We start from the raw sequence: 18,377 nt of genomic DNA on the forward strand, positions 1-18,377 counted from the left end.
CTTTCAAGTTCAGCATCTCTTAGAGAAGCTAAAATTATAGGTATTTGGAGGCTGCCATGTATCTAGATCAATGTTCCCTCTAATTTTTTTTCAGTGTGAGCGGAAAAGTATAGTGTGTGAGCTGCACAGTTTCATGCCTGAGCACCTAAGAGAGCCACAGTTTGAACTGCTGTCGCGTCTGCTGGACATTTGCGCAACCTTCCAAGCGTCAAGCGCCAATTGCGAGCAAGGTTTCAGCCCGATGAATGCCAGGCATGAAAAGTGCCACTCAAACACTATACTTTTCCCCTCACCCTGAAAAAAAAAGGCTCTCTGCTCAGCTTTTAGATTGTTAGACTGGCTAGAGAGAGACATGGCACCAACAGGGTCCTGGGTCCTGGCATTTTGCAGGCAACCTGTCCTCTCACATTCCTTTGGAATGCAACCCATCACATGTGAATTAGATTTTGCCAATTATCCTATTAAAAAATAACGCTATTATTCTAAAATATGACTAACTCAATATTAAAAACTGTAAATATGTAATGCTGATAAATAATAGCAGTAATTGTTATTTAGTATGATTAAAATCAGTATTGATATATCAATATAATATCTATCGAAATTGACAATATACACTAAAATAACAATACAAATATATAATGTGGAATATAAATGTAATAAATATAATATATAAATGCAACATAAAAAACTCTCCCCCTTTAAAGTAGTAAGATCAATTAAATAGTCTAGCAAGTTTGGACAATATGCTATATGTTATGTTACTTAAGAATATATATACCTCAGAATCAGATACAACATCCACATCATTTCCAACTGAGTCAATAAAATCATATGCCATGCCAAAACTATTTTAAATAAAGATATGAAATTAATCAAGTCTTGCATTTATTTTTCAAAATGAATGTACAATTTTTTTATTATTTAAGTTTTGTACCCTATCTTTTCTAACTAACGTTAACTTTAAAAAGATGTTACATCAGACTACAATACAAGTAATTAAATGAAGACTAAAATAAGTGTTTTGGCATATTGAGCTTTTTATATTTCTTTCTTATATTTCTTCCTTAGTTGAGAACTTGCTCCTCAGCTTACTTACCCATTAACTGTTTGTTGCTTTTATGGTTTATTCATTCACTGCTCCATCTTCAGTTTTTTTCACAGGGGGCAGGGCTTCCTTCCTCCCTTCCCTCCCTCCCTCTACTCCTTTGGCCACCAATTTTGATCCAATTCTCTCTCTCTCTCTCTCTCTCTCTCTCTCTCTCTCTCTCTCACACACACACACACACACACACACACACACAAACACAAACGTTCTTTGGGAGGGGTTTGAATTACTCCGCCTCACTGCGCAAAGTCGGCTCAGCATGTGTTCGGCCCCCACTTACGCCGAATCAAATCCGCGGCCGGCGGGACCAGGGGGTTGCATTTCAAAGCCGCCAGTCCTCTTGCTTCTTCTCCTTCACCAGCAAAGCTCCCGCAGCGGCGCCTCTCCCTCCACGCGGAGCACCTGAGCTGGCCCCCGCGTTATCCCTCCCCCTTCATCCTCTGCCGTGCTTTTGAGGCCGCGGGAGCTAGTAGGAAAGCGGCGGAGGTGGAGGTGGCGGCAGGGATAACCCAGAGCCCAGCTGAGCTGAGGTGCTCCGAGCGGAGTCAGCTGGGCTCTGGGTTATCCCTGCCGCCGCCTCCACCTCCGCCGCTTTCCTACTAGCTCCCGCGGCCTCAAAAGCACGGCAGAGGAGGAAGGGGGAGGGATAACGCGGGGGCCAGCTCAGGTGCTCCGCGTGGAGGGAGAGGCGCCGCTGCGGGAGCTTTGCTGGTGAAGGAGAAGAAGCAAGAGGACTGGCGGCTCATCAAAACAAGTCTGGGGAGGTCCTTTGCAGGCGGCCAGTTCTAGGCGCCTGCAAAGAACTTCCCCACGTTTGCTTTACAGAAAACTCTGCGCGGCAGATAGAATCTGCTGCGCGGGCTTTTCTTGCGAGGTGCGCGGCCGCGCAGGCGCGCACCTTAGAGGGAACAGTGATCTAGATCATACTGTTTAGTCAATATTTGTTTCAATTGTAGTAAATTGTCAAATAGATACTGAAGGCAAGTCAAACTATAAAGAGAGTCCTGATAGTCCTCATTTAGAAACAATTTGCAATTATGACAGTGATGAAAAGTAACTTTGTCACCAATCTACACATTCACAACTTTAGTATGTCTGTAAAGCAAAGGAAAGCTGAAGTAAAATCATAAACAGTTGTAGTTTCACTTACTACTTCGCTTAACCACCGAGTTTTCAGTCCCAACTGTTGTCAGATATGAGGATTTCAAAATCTTTTAAAAAAATATTTAAACATTAAAAATCAATCAATTAAAAGTATTCATTCCTTGTTTAGCTCAAGCATTCCAATAAAATATTTTTCTGCTATTCCTATATCTGAGTCTCCTTACAACATCTACTTCTCTTGCGATCCAAATCAAATCATAGATGTGTAAAAATCTTTCAGAGCAGAAAATAAAAGAGACTGATTTAGTACAGCATGACCCTGGTTTTGGTTACTTTATGTAAAGAGAAAGGCATTTATAAACTATATATAGCTAGCTTAGAGTTGCAAAAGAAGTTGAAAGAATTATGTTTGGAAGGAAATGAGAGATGATAGTGAGCAGTAGCAGCTTTATGCTGGCCAGATTCTTACAGATCAGTGAAAAATTACAAACCTGAGAAATAAAGTTTATTGTCCATTTATTGATTTACACATCCAGGGTATAAGAGGCTTTTTTTAGGATATTATACATGAATATCCAAAATGAAATAAGCATCTCAGCCTAAAGCTTGTCTTTCACATCTTTTATGTAGAATTGCCTTTAAAAAGCAAAGTTTGGCATTTTCAAGAGAAACCTTTAAGCCAGTTCAGAAATGGTTCTGAATCTATATTTACGGTGTTTTATACAGCACCAGCTGAGCCAATTTTTAGCTGGCTTGGCTGAGGCTCATTTCAGACTGCAGTAAAACGGGGGGGGGGGTATTTTTTAGTTGAAATGATACAGCTCTGCAGAGCTTCTGAGTTTTTTTTTTTGTCTTGGGAAATCTTTCCTCAGCGCAGTTCTCTTTGAACTGTTCTGTAGAGGTTTAGCTGGCATAGCATTATTCCATCCTGTCAACGAAAGTGAAAATAATCATGACTGGCTTTCAGCTAGTTTGAAAGATGAGTATACGTGGAAATTCCCCTCAATTGGCACAAAATGCATGTAGTTTTTTTTATTTTTTATATCCAGACATTATAGTTTATTAACAAACAGGGAAACTATAACACACTCTGGAAAACATTATTGAGGGAAATACATTTATGAAAGGATATTCCATATTGCTCCTTAACAAAGACCCCCATTTTGCTTATTTTTTTAAAATATTATTTTTTGCAAAAAGAATGAACAAGAAAAAAAAAAACATACCATCTCCAGTAGTACAATTCTCCATGAGATACATTTACAATAATATGATCACTGACCACCCATGGAGCACTGTAATGAATTTTAGTGACATAATTCACCTCCTTGGGCTGATAATAGAGTGATGGATGGGACATCATTGTGGCTTATGTACAATATCAGTATATTCCAAAGGAATCTGTAAAATACCAGATATTCTACATCAATACCAGATGCTTATATTCAAATGAGAGGTATAAATGAGACTGGAAAAAAATGGATTGATTATATACAAAGCAAATACGGGACTAAGAAATTCCAGATAGCTTATGCTTAAAATTAGTAATAACTTAAACTGTTAAAAATTTGGGTAATAGCAAGAAGCTGAGTTCAATGTAGAGATATTTTAGACTGTGATTGTCAAAAAGTTATACCATGGGCTCTGGGAAGTCGGGGGGAGGGAAGGGAGGTGGGGATCTAGGGGGAGGGGGGAGGGGGGAAATATAATATGTGTTAAATTCTAAAGCATGATTGCACTTGTATACTGTGGTTTTTTTTAATGTTAGTGTCAAAACAGAACAAACTGAATATATTGGAAGGTAATAGAAGTATACCGAAGGGAGGAGCTGAGTGAAAGAAGAAGGAGAGTAGAGAGGGTGAGAGAGAGGAAGAGGAGAAGGGAGGGAGGGAATGGATTAAGAGAGGGGGTGATAGGGTTAGGGTTAGATAGAGGGGGAGGGGAAGTAGGTGTAGAGGGGTATGAGAGAAGGAAGAATGAAAGTTGGAGGGGGATGAAAGAGGGTGTATGGTGGGCTAAGGCGGTATATTGGGTTTGTATTGTAGGGGGCATTTTCTATAAAAGTGAGGGCTGTGTTTATTACCCAATGTTATATGCCTCGGTTGCACAGTAAACATGTGATTGTATAGAATGAAATGGAAATAAAAAGATTTGTAAAAAAAAATAAAAAAAATAAATAAATACCAGATGCTTATGAATATGCAGAATAGAATAGCAATACCTTTCTGTGTGGAATTTCTTCCTTAGATCTGTAACAAAAATGGAAAGTAGCGTAAGTAATTGGGCATATTTTTTTCTATGATCTATTGCCTCCCCCCCTTATTGCTGTTACTACTTTTATTGCTTTTATTCATTTTACATATAGCACCCTGAGTTGTAGAGGATGGGTACAAGCCCACCTTGTATTTTTATAAATTACTCAAGGCAGTGAAAATACCTAATACCCCTTCCTTCTCTTTCTGTTTTCCCCACAACAACAATCCTTTAATGTGAGTTGGGCTGAGAGATAGAGAGACAAATTCACTCACCCAGCTTTTGCGCTTAAATTAAGTTGAGCTAAGAGAGAGTGAGTGACCCAGGGAGAGTTCATGAATGACAGAGGACTAGACCCTGGACCCAGAGGTGGGATTCAAAATTTTATACTACCAGATTGTGGGCGTGGCTTGGTGGGCATGGCATGGCTTGATGGGCGTGACTTGATGGGCGTGGCAGGGGAAGGATACTGCAAAATCCCCATTCCTTCCCGATCAGCTGGGACTTTCTTCAATATTGTGCATCTTACAGAACACTGGTTTCTCTTTTATTTCTACCAACAAATCAAAGTTTCAATTGCTAAGTAGATTTAGAATCAACATTTTATAACTGTTCTACCTTAATCCTTCACAATTGTATGAGTTAGGTCCTTGCTTTCTATTTAATTTCCAGTGGAATTGTAATTTGTTTCCGAATTCAGTGGAATTGATTTCAATTGGTGAAGATACAGATAGCTCTTATTGCAGAATACTGTATCATATCTGTGAATGTTTGGGTGGTAATAATGAAATACGTAACTGATAAACTGAAAAGCAATGGCACATCGAAAAATTATGTAAATAGAAGAGAACAGGTGTGAATTCTAAATCCTATATAAGGAAATCTGCAGATCTACAATATAGACTGCACGAACATTAATAGTCTACTGAGAATCATTTATTCAAACCCACGAAATACTATTTACATGTTCAAATTAATGTTATGCTTTTCATTACCTGGAAACTGGAAACAATTTGTAGTAAGAATAAAGCTAGCTTTCTGCCTGGAAAGAAATTATTATTCTTTTTTCAGAATTAATTACTCATGAGGATAATTAATTTCTGTTCTTGTTTAATTGTTTTACAGTAGCCACTGAAAAATATATTAAAGATTCTTTGCTACTTCAGAATAATATTTATGCTCTTGTAATTTCCCAAATGGAGATGCAGCAGATGTAGGCAAAGCAATTGACAGATGAACAGAATTGGCCACATCTGGAAATGTTACCCCCCACATCTCTCAAGGGATTTGTTTTCTGAAAGCAAAACAGTAATCTGCATTGGAGTTCCTCCTAGTAGCAATCCAAGTGCAGATAAGTTCCAGACATTTAAGAGATTGAATTAAAAAGGAGTTCATAGAGAAACTTGAAATTTGATTCACTTGAAGGAGTTATCAAGATCCTCATTGAGCTATAAGAGTTTAGCAGAATACAGTAATACGTAACGAAACAATAGGTTGCCTAATAGTTGATTAATAGAACATTTTGAAAAATCTCTTCGAAGAGAAAACTAAACATTGAAAAAATACACCAATGAGTCCAAACATTTGATAGAAGAGAATCAACAGCTATGACTTGAATCTTAAGAAAAATGCTAGTTATTATGTCATTATTGTTTCCCCAAAACCTGCTTTTGAAGATTGTGGCTTCTTGGAACGAATAAAATTTGTTTGATTTTCCTCCAAATAAAGATTGCCATGCTATTGTTTAGACATAATAAATTATTCCTAACTCCAGTGATTCAGAGAGATCATCTTCTTTACTGGTCATGAAAGGGTAAAGTTGAGAAAAAATGAAATAATTTAGCAATAGCAATAGCAGTTAGACTTATATACCGCTTCATAGGGCTTTCAGCCCTCTCTAAGCGGTTTACAGAGTCAGCATATTGCCCCCACAGTCTGGGTCCTCATTTTACCCACCTCGGAAGGATGGAAGGCTGAGTCAACCCTGAGCCGGTGAGATTAGAACCGCCGAACTGCAGATAACAGTCAGCTGAAGTGGCCTGCAGTACTGCACCCTAACCACTGTGCCACCTTGGCTCTAATTTGTATAATGTAGCCTTCTAGGTCCTGTAAATGAAGTTATATTAAGTCATAGTCTCAATTGTTCCTCTCTCACCTTTGGGTTTTAAATAAATCTCATATAGTTAAGCAAAGTTCAAGTTTTATTTTAACAAACCCTGAAACACAGGAAATCTGATTGGCACAGCACTACATGCACCACTCTCAGAAGACTATAAGATCGTTCTTCAATTAGTAGTCTCAGAAGGACAGTTCCCAAGAAATAGTAATGAGAAAAGTAACTCTTTGACCCCAGTTTGATGTTGTAACAAAATGTTTAACTTTTACATACAGAAATAAGAAAAAACTAAAGTTTCTAATACAGTCAAAATAAATTAGAAATTTGTTGTGACTCAGCAGAAGTTTGCTGTGAGTTGAGTCGGGATGCAGGAATAACAATGCAGCTGGGGCTCGTTAGTGGCGTCTTCTGGAGATAAAAGGACGGATGGTGCCACGTCCTGGTTGCAGAAGTCAACGTTTGTCGTTCGTTTATGGAGAATTCAGTTCTGATCTTGTTTGAGTTTGTGAGACACTTGGAGAAGTGATTTTGCTTCTTGAAAACTTGTTGCTGTAAGAGATCTTTGTTTTTGCATTCTGTTATCTTCTTGCCAGAGACTTTATTTATGTTTACTTTGGGCTCGCAGCCAGCGTGAGCCGAGGCTGATAAAGTTCTTTCCTTTTAAGTCTGTCTGCCTGTCGTCTTTGAACGAGCGAAGAAGGGGGGGGACAGAACAGAAATTGAACATCAACACCCCTGGATTCCGAAGTGAAGTCCTCTACTGTTCCTTAGTTTTGTCCTGGATTTTCTGGGATAATTCCAGACATTTATCATAGTTTTTTGGGTGGGATGAAACTCCCAATTTCTTATTCTGTGTTCCTGGAATTCCACTTTCTTTGAAGGATCCACATTTTCTTTGCAGGAAAGAGGGAAGGATTGAAGAAGCCAGATTTGGGGCAAGGGTTGGGTGAGTGCATATTAAAGATCATATGTGATAGATATTGATTCACATGTCGGAGCTGGCAGCCTGCAATTTGAAAGCCTGTACTTTCAAAGTACTCATGCGCTCCAAAGCCAAATCAAAGACGTATTTCAACATAGGAGACTTTGTGAGGCTATGAATAGTTACAATGATCATGCAATTCTCTTTCAAGGAACAAAGTAGTTTGCACAATCAATGGAATGTTGTTGTTGTGGTTGACCTTAACATTTCTCCTATTGGGTTGTAGTTCCACTGGTTTTGTACCGCATTTACTAAGTTCACACAGCAAAGGTTTTTAATGCACGATGTGATGAGAGAGTCTGATGCTGATTAGAGCTGATATGGAGTGATGGTCCCAAGGTCACCCGGCTTGATTTTGTGCCTAAGAGAAGAGTAAAACCTAGGTCTCCCCACTTGTACACCAGCACAAGCCACTACACCATGCTGGCTCTCTCACAACCTGTGGAATGCCTAGTATTTACTCCTAGGAGAACTTTGCATGGGTTGAAAAAAGCGTGACCCGACAAATGCGCGCACGACAAAAGTACGCCGACAAAACTGCGGCACTAAAACCACAACGTCATCAACGCGATGTCATCAACGCGCCGACAACAGCGCGCCGACAGAAGCGCGATTTAAGTTAAGGTAAGGGTTAGGGTTAGGGTTAGGGTTAGGGTTAGGGTTAGGGTTAGGGTTAGGTTTAGAGTTAGGTTTAGGGTTAGGGTTAGGTTTAGGGTTAGGTTTAGGGTTAGGGTTAGAGTTAGGTTTAGGGTTAGGTTTAGGTTTACAGCGCGCTTCTGTCGGCGTGCTGTTGTCGGCGCGCTTCAGCGCTTATTCGTTGGTGTGGTTTAGAACTCGCGGTTTTGTCACCGCGGTTTAGTCGGGCGCGCTTTTGTCGTTCGCCCTTTTGTCGGTGAACCGAAAAAAGGATTATTAGCACAGCCAAAGAGCTTTGTGCATTGTGCTGATTTTTTTAAGGGAACGTGCAGTTATTAAATTACATAAAATTTATATTCTGACCCTAATAAAATATATGGGTCTTTTTTTTTAAAGCTGCCTCTTCACTTGGAAGGATCCCCCTTCCCCAGCCACCCCCCCCCCCACAGGCCTGTTATAGGAAGAAGCAAATACAGTTTGTAGTCAGCTGGGTGTTCATGAAATAAACATATTCTGCAGTAATTATTTTAATTAATGTTAGAAATTGTCTTATCGCTGAGCCTTTTTTGAGGTATCAGATATCCTTGAAATTCTATAGTAGTGTTGGAAGTTCAATCTGGTCCATATCTTATTCCAAGCCAGGAGAAAAATGCAGGGAAAAATAAGTTTGAGACAGGCTGCAGTTGGAAAGGATTTCTGCTTCTGCTTCTTGGCCCAGTAACAACAGTGACAAGAGCATGGGTTCCTGGGGGAAGCTGGCAAATTAGGGTTGTGAGTTAGTGAGTTTTTATATGCTTTTGAGTCCTTCGTTATGGTGTGTTCTATCTATATGAAAATGTGTTCTGTGTTCCTTAGACTGGATGTAGTATTTTAATTGTCGTTGGTAAGATTTTCTATTATGGCAGGAGTATTGTTGGACAAGAGCTTGCCAATTTCCATTAATTTTCTTCTCTTCCTCAGTTACAGCTCCAATATATTCTCTGCAGTGGTGGGTTTCAAAAATTGTTCAAACCTACTCTGTGGGTGTGGCCTCCTTTGTGGGAGTGGCTTGCCACCCATGTGACCGGATGGGAGTGGCTTGCTGCCCATGTGATCGGATATGAAATTATGAATTAGTACTTAGGTCGGTCCAAGTAGCTATTCAGAAACTCTGGCATTGAAGCATGCAAGTCTTAAAGCTGTCAAGTTACAAGATCCTTGCACCCCTAACCCTTTAGGAAAAAAAAACTAGGGGTCTTCAAACCTGACAGCTTTAAGACTTGTGGACTTCAACTCCCAGAATTCCTCCTCCAGCCACGTTGGCTCAGGAACTCTGGCATTGAAGCATGCAAGTCTTAAAGCTGTCAACTTACAAGATCCTTGCACCCCTAACCCTTTAGCAGTGGTGGGCTTCAAAAAAGTTTGGAACCTCTTCTGTAGGTGTGGCCTGCTTTCCGGGTCCACTGGTGGAACCTCTTCTAACCGGTCCGGTAGATTTGACGAACCGGTTCTACTGAATAGGTGCGAATTGGTAGGAACCCACCTCTGATCCTGTGGTATGTTTTTCTGAACAGTGCTTCTCAAGAACAGATGTAAGCAAAAATACAAGGTTGAAAGAAAGGAGGCAGAAAAAAATAATTATTTTACTAATTTAACATCATTAAAATATTCTGTATATACCTAAATCCTATTTGGAACTCAGCGGGAGTTACTTGAGTAAATAAATTAAGAATTGCACGGTGAAAGTAGTCTATTACTTGAATATTTTATTAAATTATATATCTGATTTTTGAGAGGCATTTTGATGTAGGGGTTAAGGCATCTGCTAAAATCTGGAGACTGGGAGTATCACCTTAGACACAAAATCAGCTGAGTGACTTATATTAGTCAATCTCTCTGGGCCCTAAGAAGGAAGCAATGTCAAATCACTTCTGAAAAATATTCCAAAGAAAACTGCAGGGATTTGTCCAGGTAGCTGTGAGAACTGGACATAATTGAATAGAAGAGAGAGAAAAAAGTCAATACTGTATGTGTAGTGGCCGACTTTAAAAATGACACTTTTTTACTTTAAAATCTGAAACGTGATTAGAATGTGTGGGGCCTTTGAGATTAGGAAAACACGCAAATAACTAGAAAAGGTAAACATGGAATTGTCATGTTGATAGAAATAATTACGTTAGTTAAAGATATTTTGGGTTTCACCACATGAAAATAAAAGTGGATTACAAATCTAATTGTCAGAACCTCTCCATTAGATAATTAGGAAAGAAGACCACGAGACTCCGTGGGTAGAAATCAAGTGTACTTTTACTAATTATAAATGATTAAAGGCATAGCGAAGCGAAGACTGATTATTTAGGCGCGAAAGCGATTGATATATAGAATAACCCATTCCCCACCCCTTGGCATCACTGTTACAGTCCAATCATAATTCTCCCAAGTGTCAGGTGTGTGAGATAACTTCAAAAGGCATCATGAAGATGGAATGTCGGTGCCGTTAGCCTTGGCGAGAAACTCCTCTGCATGCGTAGTCCGACAGGCAGCTGAGCTCCAGAACCTTCCTCCAGCACAATTAGTAACCCCTCCCAAATACCATGCCCTCCCTCCCCATTTCATGGCAGCCGAAGCAACAGCAAAGCAGAGGCTGACATCAATAGCACACTTGTAATTTTTAAATAATATATAGTAACTAGAACACACTATCTGAATAGCCCGTATATATAATTTAAAAAATGAAGGCAGAAACAGTTCCACAGCCCTGTTTGCATGCTATCAGATTTAGCTAGAATGAAGTGCTTTCTAGCAGAATTATTTGAACAGTTATTCGTTTGCTAACAGATTTTCAGAAAATTTGCATCATTAACATCAAGATTTATTGAAATATATTCCATCAAATAGATTTTGAAATGCACTATTAAATAAGACATTTAATTATGGGAATCTCATTTAATGTATTAAGTTAGGCCTTCATTTAATTGTTAAACATATGTCTCCCTTGAAGGCATTTATAGAATTATATTGATCAAACAACTCTCCCATTCAGTTGGTAGATGTGGTTTGATTTACCGTATTTTTCAGGGTATAAGACACACTCCCCCCCCCACAAAAAAGTGGGTGGAAATGTTTGTGCGTTTATACAGTGAATATTGCCAAAGCCCCGCCCACCCTCACGCCCCTACCCTTCGGCCTCTGCTTCCCAGCAATTTGCCTCCTTGCAGCAAACAGCCTGGTCATCTTCAGCACAGCCTGATTTACCACGAGCAGCTGATTTGCAGCTGGATCTGCCTCCTGGAATACCGCCTATCAGCTGTTCCAGGCTGCGGGGATTGCCACTGCCCACCGCCGCTGCCGCCTCCATGTGCCCCATTTTTGGCCGATGGGCATTCCATTTTCGGGCTTCCGTGTGCCCCATTTTCAGCCTTCACGTGCCCCATTTTCAGCCTCCACGCGCCCCATTTTTGGCCCATTCCAGGTGGCGGGGATCGCCACTGCTGCGTATCCCTGCTTCCTGAAACAGGTTGAAAATGGGATGCGCTGAGGCCAAAAATGGGATGCGCGAAGACCGAAAACGGGGCGCACAGAGGCAGCAATAGGTGGTGGCGATCCCCGCAGATGGAACAGTTGATCGGCGATATTCTGGGAGGCAGATCCAACCGCCAATCAGCTGCTTGTGCTAAATCAGGCTGTGCTGAAGCTGACAGAGGCTGTTTGCTACAAGGAGGCAAAAGCTAGGTACGTCTTATAGTCCGGAGCGTCTTATAGTCTGAAAAATACGGTACTTAAAGAAAAAATAGAAACAAAAAGTTATTAAAAAACTGTAGCTATATAGTACTCCTTTGTGTGCCTTCAAGTCACTTACAACCTCTGGTAAAAAGTCCAGGCAAACCTTCTACGTTCATAAAATATGGATCATAAAATAAACATTTGGGAAATGTGATCATCCAATATTCCAATACAATTCCCCATACATTATTAACTTTGTTAGCGTCTGTTCTGAACTCATGTTGTTTGGCAAGATGATTATTATATCTGCATTTATCTATAATTTCCCATAGTCTCCCTGTTTAAAGGCCTTTTCATTAATATCAGCACCAAAATATTAAAAATTAAGTATTTTATGTAGCCCTTGCCAATTTTTAGAACAAATGTACTGGTCCAGTGTTGCAAATGTGTATTTAGAATCAGTAAATGCATTTAAGGCTTAGGTCATTATTATAAGTTTTCTGAACGCGAATATTCACATGGCTATCTGTATTATCCTACACCTTTCAATGAAACCTCTTTTGGGCCTCTGATTTGGCCTTATTTTTTGGATCAATTTACTGCCTCGGGCATTTTACACAATCCAATTATAGAACAAGAAGAACAGTGCTGCAAATATTAATTAATGCAATTTATGTATTATTATACTGATGGTTCCATGCAGAATTAATCTTCCAAAGGTCCCCTGGAAAACTCAGGTTTTCACAAGCTTCTGATGAAAGAAATGTCCTTCTGGGTTCGGCTCCAAGTGGGGAAAAAGACTCTGGAGACATGGAGGCTTCTTGGAAAGATGGTTTATTGGTGGACAGGGCCACATGGCTTGAGCCCTGAGCAGAAAAGGTGATCACATGCTTCAATGTTGGTGGAGAAGAAGAGAAGGGCTGAGGGAGGGGCTTGCTAGGCTTTTTATAACCTGTTCAGTCCCACCTCTCTGTTTCCTGTTCCTGTGTAAGAAATGTATTCTGATTGGTTGTCAGACTCCCATGGGGCCATGCAGGGGCTACTCTCTAAGCTGTGTTTTGAATCCAGGTTTGGTTGAGTTCTCAGATGCCATGTGGTCAGTTGGGTAAAGTTCCTTAATCCCATCACACTACAGCTGAAGTCTTTATTATGTAAAGTGGACTAGCTTGGCCTTCTCAATGGCCCAATGACAAAGTGGGGATGGGCAGGAAGCTACAGGCAGCTATTCTGTCTTTTAAAACATGTTTCTTTCTTTTCACAACCAGAGAAATATTCTGACTTTCCAATATTTCCTAGGATATTTTACTTTTCTGGGAGAGGGCTGGGGGATAACTTCCTACATTTCTGGAAGTCCACGAGAATAGGAGCCACCCTCCCAAATATGGCAGACCTCTTCTGAAGTTGGAATCTACAGAGAACATTCACCATTCAGACCTTAAGATTCTCAAGAAACAGCTAACTGTTGGCAAGCAGGGATAGAGCAGGATTCAGATAGTGACCAGGGTCTGGCTGGCTAACGAGCAGGGAGCATGGGGATACAGCCTGTTGAGTTATCAAGCTGAACAGGAAAAGACAAAAGGCTTAGGAAGCAAGTTGACCCAGCCTCCTAAATTGAGAAGGCTGCTATTGACCTCCTAGTAGACCAGTTTGGGAATTGTTGGCTTGACGTGTTGAATCTTCACCCAAGTACTGATTTTCCCCCAGATTTCCTTTGAAATCAGTTGTGATTATATTCCATCAAATATTTTGGTTTGGTTTGGTTTCAAGGCGATACTGATTTCAAGGGGATACTGATTAAATGCCAATAGGCCCAGGGTACCTGCGAGACAGAGGTGGGTTCCTACCGGTTCGCACCTATTCGGTAGAACCGGTTCGTCAAATCTACCGAACCAATTAGAAGAGGTTCCACCAGTGGACCCAGAAAGCAGGCCACACCTACAGAAGAGGTTCCAAAACTTTTTGAAACCCACCACTGCCACAGACAGACAGACAGACAGACAGACAGACAGACTGACACAGAGAGAGAGAGAAAGAAAGGAAGAAAGAAAGAAATAAAAAAGAAAAAAGAAAGAAAAAGAGTGAGAGAGATGAAAGAAAAAAAGAAAAAAGGGACAGAGAGACAAAAGGAAGGAAAGAGAGAGAGAGAGAAAGAAAGAAAGAGAGAGAACACATGGCCAGCAAGCCACTCCCACCAGGTCACATGGCTGGCAAGCCACTCCCACAAAGGAGGCCACACCCACAGAGTAGGTTCCAAAAAGTTTTGAAACCCACCACTGCTGCGAGACCACCTACTGCCACAGGTAGCCTCCCACCGTCCAGTGCGATCCCACAGAGTTGGCCTCCTTAAGGTGCCATTGGCCAGACAGTGTCGACTAGCGATCCCCAGGGGGAGAGCCTTCTCTGTGGGAGCCCCTTCCCTCTGGAATGAGCTGCCCCCCGGAGCTTCGTATAATCCCTGACCTCCGGTCCTTCCGACGCGCCCTAAAAAGTTGGTTTTTCCAGCAAGCCAGCCTGGCCTGAACAAAATAAAATAAATAATTGGTCACTGTTAATTTTAATTCGATTTTTTTTTTTAAAAAAATGTCATTGTCAATTTTAATTGGGTTTGGGATATTCTGTTTAATTTTTTTTTAACTTTCGTATTATGTGTTTCTTTTAAGGTTGTACGCCGCCCTGAGTCCTCGGGAGAAGGGCGGCATATAAATCTAATAAACCTAAACCAATAATTGTCCAATATCAGTTCAGCAACTTTTTGAATATTAATCATTAAAATGCAGCATTGCTTTGCGCGTATTAGTGGGAATTGCTTTCGGTCATTCCCGAACAGCAGAGAAAATAAGCTTCTATGCCAGTTTGCGGGGAAAAACCTACCTACTGGATTACTGACAGACACTGTACTAAAGATAGATCATTCAAATTCAGCATGAGTAGTACAGATTACTGGAATTTAAGACGATAATCCTATTAAATAGCTGTGCTTGAAACAACTATCTTGCAACAAAGCCATTTGTTCCTCTTAAGTTTTTAATCAGACGGTTTGTCTTTCAGAAAAGTTCCACATGCTTGTAGCTTCTTTATTGTTTTAATTTAAAAAACGCTACAAGGCACATGAACTCTGTTCTAGCTTCTTTATCAGGCTTAATGAAGAATTAACCTTTCCACAATAAAAGCCATGATTTAAAGCCTTTATTACTTCAGATGTGACTACATTACATGTTACTTTCTGGGAAGAGTGATTACAATTAGCAGGTGGATTTTTCCACTCCTTAAACTTCTTAGCCACCTATTTTAAACATTTGGAGTTGTATCCATAAACGTGCAGGCATTCGTATGCCGTCCCAGTTTAGCCATTCCCTCTGCAAATTCCATGGAATCCTTTAAAAAAAAATTTAATTAACCCTTTTAACCCTATTTTAAATCTTTTGCTGCTTGTTTTTAAATCACATTTGCTGTCCCGAGTGCGAGGCTAACAGATTAGCGATATAAAATGCGTTGGCAAATTTCTGCAGTGCGAAGAATGTATGGAGAAGCTTGAGAATTGAAAGTATTGAGAAGTCTTATGGCTGGTTACCATTTTTTTTTGGCTGATATACAGCCAGGGCCGGATTTTCCTATAAGCTAACTAGGCTTCAGCCTAGGGCCTCAAGATCAAGAGGGGCCTACATTCAAATTCTTAGCAAAATTAAAATTACACTATTCTAAAAACAGTGAACACTAAAACACTGAACCGAAAATAAGGAGAAATTCTGTGCATATGACTAATAAACAAACATAAAAATGTATTGGTTAAGATCGTTCCAGCGCCGCGGCAGTTGGGGAGCCCGCCCACGTTCCCGGCACTGGCGGTCGGGCGAGAGGCGCGGCCGCTCCCAGTAGTTGCCCCGTCGACGCGGAGCCCACCAGCAGCCAGGCAGGTGAGGTCGAGGGGGCCGAGCCGGGCAGCTGAGCGCAGCAGGGGAGGCGGCTGGCCTCGCTGCCTTTGCCGCAGAGCAGAGCCGCCCTCCGTCGGGAGGCCAGCTATATATATTGATATATATCACAGTAATGATGTATTTTATTGTCTCTCATGCAATTTACAAACTTAAAAATGGGAGGTGAAAGGGCCTCATAAGTGGAATAGCCTAGGGCCTCTTTTCATCTAAATCCGGCCCTCCATACAGCCTCCGTACTAACCTGGATTATAGCTGCACGTAAATCGGTTTGCAAAAATGTGCCTGATGTCAACATGCTAAACTCGAGTTTTTATCTTCTGCTGATCCGATTAGGAGTCGTGATTGCAGGAGTTTTCCGAATGTGTCAGTCTCTGCCCTCTCCTGCCCTCTTCCCTCGTTGTGCAATAGGATTCCTATTGCAATGTTGTACAGTAGGATTGATCGGTGGCTGTATTGGTAATTGCTGCCTCTTTTTTTTAACCTTTTTTATCGACCTTAAACGGATAAAGGAGGTTACAAAACAATGCAAAATTATTTGAAGGTGTTGAAAGAAATGTCCTTCTGGGTTCGGCTCCAAGTGGGGGAAAAGACACTGGAGACATGGAGGCTGCTTGGAAAGATGGTTTATTGGTGGACAGGACCACATGGCTTGAGCTCTGTACAGAAAAGGTGATCACATGCTTCTATGTTGGTGGAGAAGAAGAGAAGGGCTGAGGGAGGGGCTTGCTAGGCTTTTTATACCCTGTTTAGTCCCACCTCTCTGTTTCCTGTTCCTGTGTAAGAAATGTATTCTGACTGGTTGTCAGACTCCCATGGTGCCATGCAGGGGGCTACTCTCTAGGCTGTGATGAGTTCTCAGATGCCTTGTGGTCAGTTGAGTAATATCCCTTCCCCCTACAGCTGCAGTGAGGAGAAGTCTTTATTATGTAAAGTGGGCTAGCCTGGCCATCTTAATGGCCCATTAGCTGGGGATTGGCAGAAAGCTATAGGCAACTATTCTGTCTTTTAAAACATGTTTCTTTCTTTTCACATCCAGAGAAATATTCTGCCTTTTCAATATTTCCTAGGATATTTCATTTTTTCTGGGAGAGGGCTGGGTGATAACTTCCCACAAAGGGAAATGGCGATATGGAAAAAAACTGTTCTCAGGATGCCTAAACTTTATGCAACTGGAAATCAGATCGTTTTAAAGTGTATTGTTGTTATTTTACTATAGATAGCGTCTGTCGAGTTTCTGCCAATTCTCCATCCCAAGCGAATAAGGATGGGAACCAACAAGCAAATAATTATTGTTGCTGCTGTTTGCCAGCAAATCACTTGCTTGGATGATTGGGTTTTTTGTTAACCTCTTCTCAGAAAAACCCCCGGAGTTTCCCCTGTTGGAAAAACTCTTGGCAGGCACCTCGTGACATTTTACTAATATTGCCGAAACCGTCAGCAGATAGGAAGCAGATGGAACAAGCGTAGTGCTTTAAATGCTATCCGATGACTCGGACGAGAATCGTCTTCTTCTTTCTCAAATCCTGGAAAGTTTTTGACGGAATCTTAAATGTGCCTTTGCTTCCAGTTCCAATAGATGTGAGAAGAAATTCCCATCCCCGCTTTTTAAAGAAACTTTTACAGACTTTTAACTGCGGGGGTCAGGAAAAGACTTGCTTTTAAAGGCCTTTCGCAGGAGGGGAAGATCTATTTCCGCGATCTATTATAGGGGGAGGACGGGTAGATTTGATCAGAACTTCAAGAGTCCAGTTTAAATGCACGGGGAGAAGTTTTCGGGAAGTCCGAAATCAACAGGACCGAATCCTCCCCCCCCCCTACCGTCCTGTGCTGGGATGATACCCGTGGTGGATTCTCTTCTCCCTTGAAATGCGTTTTCTATTCTGTGTATGGGGTACATGGAGGGACCTCCCCCCCAAAAAAGGTCTAATCCAGAGGTAGTCAACCTTTTTACACCTAGGCAAGGCGTTTCATTTTCCATTTGACTATCACAGGTCCTTTGGGCAATCCTAGGGAAATTGTCTTGAATGTTATCATTCCAACATCATTAAACAGATATGGGGACAATATATATCTATATCTATATCTATATCTCTCTATCTCTCTATCATCTACCTACCTACCTACCTACCTACCTACCTACCTATATATCTATATCAGCTATATCTATATCTATATCTATCTATATCTCTATCTCTCTATCTCTCTATCTCTCTATCTATCTATCTATCTATATCTATCTATATCTATATCAGCTATATCTATATCTCTCTATCTCTATCTCTCTATCATCTATCTATCTATCTATCTATCTATCTATATCTATCTATATCTATATCAGCTATATCTATATCTATATCTCTCTATCTCTGTCTCTCTATCATCTATCTATCTATCTATGTATCTATCTATCTTATCTATATATCTATATCTATATCAGCTATATCTCTATCTCTATCTATCTATCTATCTATCTATCTATCTATCTATCTCTCTCTATCTATCTAATCTATATCTATATATCTATATCTATATCAGCTATATCTC

This window comes from Thamnophis sirtalis, unplaced genomic scaffold (genome assembly GCF_051295495.1).
Source record: "Thamnophis sirtalis isolate CommonGarterSnake01/CBP01778 unplaced genomic scaffold, rThaSir2_p1.2 scaffold_8, whole genome shotgun sequence".
NCBI classification, from domain to species: domain Eukaryota; kingdom Metazoa; phylum Chordata; class Lepidosauria; order Squamata; family Natricidae; genus Thamnophis; species Thamnophis sirtalis.